We start from the raw sequence: 2,611 nt of genomic DNA, 5'->3' as shown, positions 1-2,611 counted from the left end.
TTTTGAAAACTGCTACTGCAGATGTCCAGGTTTCAAATGTTGATGTTGATACTATGCCACCTAATGTTTCCGATTCTGCTGGTCCTTCTAGAGTTGATCTTGATATGCCTAGCAGTTCAAGTGGTAAGAGACCTGAAGAACCATTTAGAATGCCTCTTGATGATTCAAGTGATGATGATGAATCCATTAGTATGAGAGAGATGAAGAGGCGGTTGATGGTAGTTGAGCAAGATTCAATTCATAAAGATGCGAAGATACTCCAACTTGAAGATACTTTAGTTTAAAAGAATCGACAAATTGAACAGCTTCAAGGAGATGTTAGTTTATTGTTCAACATGGTTTATGAGTTGCGTGGAAAGTTGGAAAGGAAGTTTGGTAACGGATTTTCTGATCCAACAGATATACAGAAAAGAAGAGAGGCCTTTAATGAAGATGATGCTGAGCGAAGTGCTGCAATGGAGAAGTACTTTGAAAAAGTGATTGATCCTGTTGCAGAGAAGGAAAAGGCTGAAAGGATTAAGAAGAAAAGGGAGTTTGTGATACTGAAGAACAAGAATCTTAATCCTGATGATGATGATGCTCTGGCAACACATCATTTGATGGATGTTGGTGAACTGTAACACCCCAAAATGGGTTTGATAATTTAAACTCGGTTAATATAAAGGAATCGGGTAAAATACCGTTTAGGATAAAAGCGAAACCGTAAATTAAAGCTGACTAGGAATATTTAACCGAGTGGTGACATGTATATGAGTAACAAGATAATGAGTGTAAGTCTCATTATTAATTGAAACGAAATTTGAGGGACCAAAACCGTTAAAAAGGGAAACATGATTTATTAAATTAAAGGAAAACACACACACACACACTAGGTGTGCGTGGAACGATCAGGAAGAAGAACAAGGGTTCAAACCCTTGTTCTTGATAAATCTTCAAATTGAAGGGTGGAATGAAGTCCAAATTCACAACCGAACATGAATTAACGATCACCTTCACAAGGGGATCATAAGGTATGTCTTAAAACTCAGATTTGATGATCTTGTTTGAAGTGGGTTATGATTAATCCATGAATTTGTATGAAATTAAGCATGTAGAGGTGATAGAAACACTAAATAGAACTTGTGTTATGAATAATTTTAAGTAATTGGGTGATTTAGAATAAAACCCATTGCATGAGTGTGAAGATGATGATCATGATGAATTTGAAGATGTTATAGTGTGATCTTGTGATGTATAGGGTGTTGTATGATAGGCTAAGATAGATAAATTTGATGTGGAAATTATGATTGTGAGATTTTGCTTGAATGTAATAGTTCATAAGATGAAATAAGGAAGAACATGCTTAAAGCACTTGTACATTATGCTTAGGAAGTAGTACGCACACCAAGTGTTTGATGAAATGTCTAAAAGACAACAACAAGTGAAATTGTATGCAAGTAATGGGTAAATAGATATAGTTCATGTGAAGATTATCTAGGGATGATGTCGAGTATACCTTATGCTTGTTTAAATGAATTAATCATGTGGAGTATGCTTCAAGTGGGTCGTATGTTAGATGTGAATTTGATATGGTTTTTCATATGTATGAGCATATATGCTAATAAGAATGTGAATGTGATGACATGAGTATATAGGAATCATGTCAAGATGGATGGGAGCTTTGGAGGCTAACGGGCTATGGAAACTCAATCAAGTAAGCGAACGAGAATACGGACGCGCAAGGTAAGTGCACTCCGAACTTACTCTTTAGTTGTTAATGTATTTATGATATGTGATTATTGTTGAATGCAATGTAAGAAGATATGGATTGATGCAAGTAGTAAGTTAAGTTTTAATGGAATAGGTTGGAAGTGGTTAAGAAAAAGATTCGATTTGGTTTGGGTAAGAAAGGGAACTTACATAATGAAATTATGCTTGAATGAATAAGATGAGTTATGTATATTTGAGGACATGATCATGTAAATGGAAGCTAATGTACTAATCGATTTTCTCTTGAGAATTAATGTGAAGTATAGGCATGGTAACAAAGGATGTGAAGGTTGACTCCACAATCTGATGCGAGTAATCGAGTGGATGGATGAAGGGGCTAGTATAAGAAAAAGCATGAAATGTTGACGCGCTATTATGCTTGTGCTAAGATTTTTGTATTATGTCACCGGTTGCTGATAATGTGTTTGAATGTGGTGACTGCAGGCTATACATGTTTGGATGTTTCATCTAGAAGCGTACGCGGTTGAAGATCGAGTCAAGACACGGATTGTATGTGGGTGTATACGTAGTCACTTAATTGAGTCATGTATGTTAGTTTTTGCATTAAATTATAAAAGAGATTAATGTATTTAAATGAAAGAAAGAATATCATGAAGGAAATTTCTAGTTATGTAGTGTCCGCTGCGAATCTTAGGTTAAAGCGTTTTAGGGCGTTACAAAAACTCTTTATGACAAAGTTGGAAACAGATCTGGCATTGTTAGCTGGGGATTTGATCATGATCGCAAAAGGTGGTGGATTAAGAGAAAAGTTGGTCCTGTTGAATGGTACAAGGCTCCAGCTCAATTTCAGACGTTTACCAAGATTGATCTGACAAACTTAGCTAACTCACCTTATGTGGAC

The 2,611-nt window shown here is 35.8% G+C and overlaps 1 long non-coding RNA gene across 1 annotated transcript; it reads left to right on the top strand.

Annotated features, from left to right (window-relative positions):
• Positions 1-871: 871 nt before the first annotated feature.
• On the top strand, positions 872-2,380 carry LOC110891946. The gene is made up of 3 exons (XR_002565693.2): positions 872-1,010; positions 1,635-1,722; positions 2,194-2,380. It is a non-coding gene; the product is annotated as an uncharacterized LOC110891946 (long non-coding RNA).
• The last annotated feature ends 231 nt before the right edge of the window (positions 2,381-2,611 follow it).

This window comes from Helianthus annuus, chromosome 11, assembly GCF_002127325.2.
Source record: "Helianthus annuus cultivar XRQ/B chromosome 11, HanXRQr2.0-SUNRISE, whole genome shotgun sequence".
Classification (NCBI taxonomy): Eukaryota; Viridiplantae; Streptophyta; class Magnoliopsida; order Asterales; family Asteraceae; genus Helianthus; species Helianthus annuus.
This window is presented reverse-complemented; position numbering and strand designations above follow the sequence as displayed.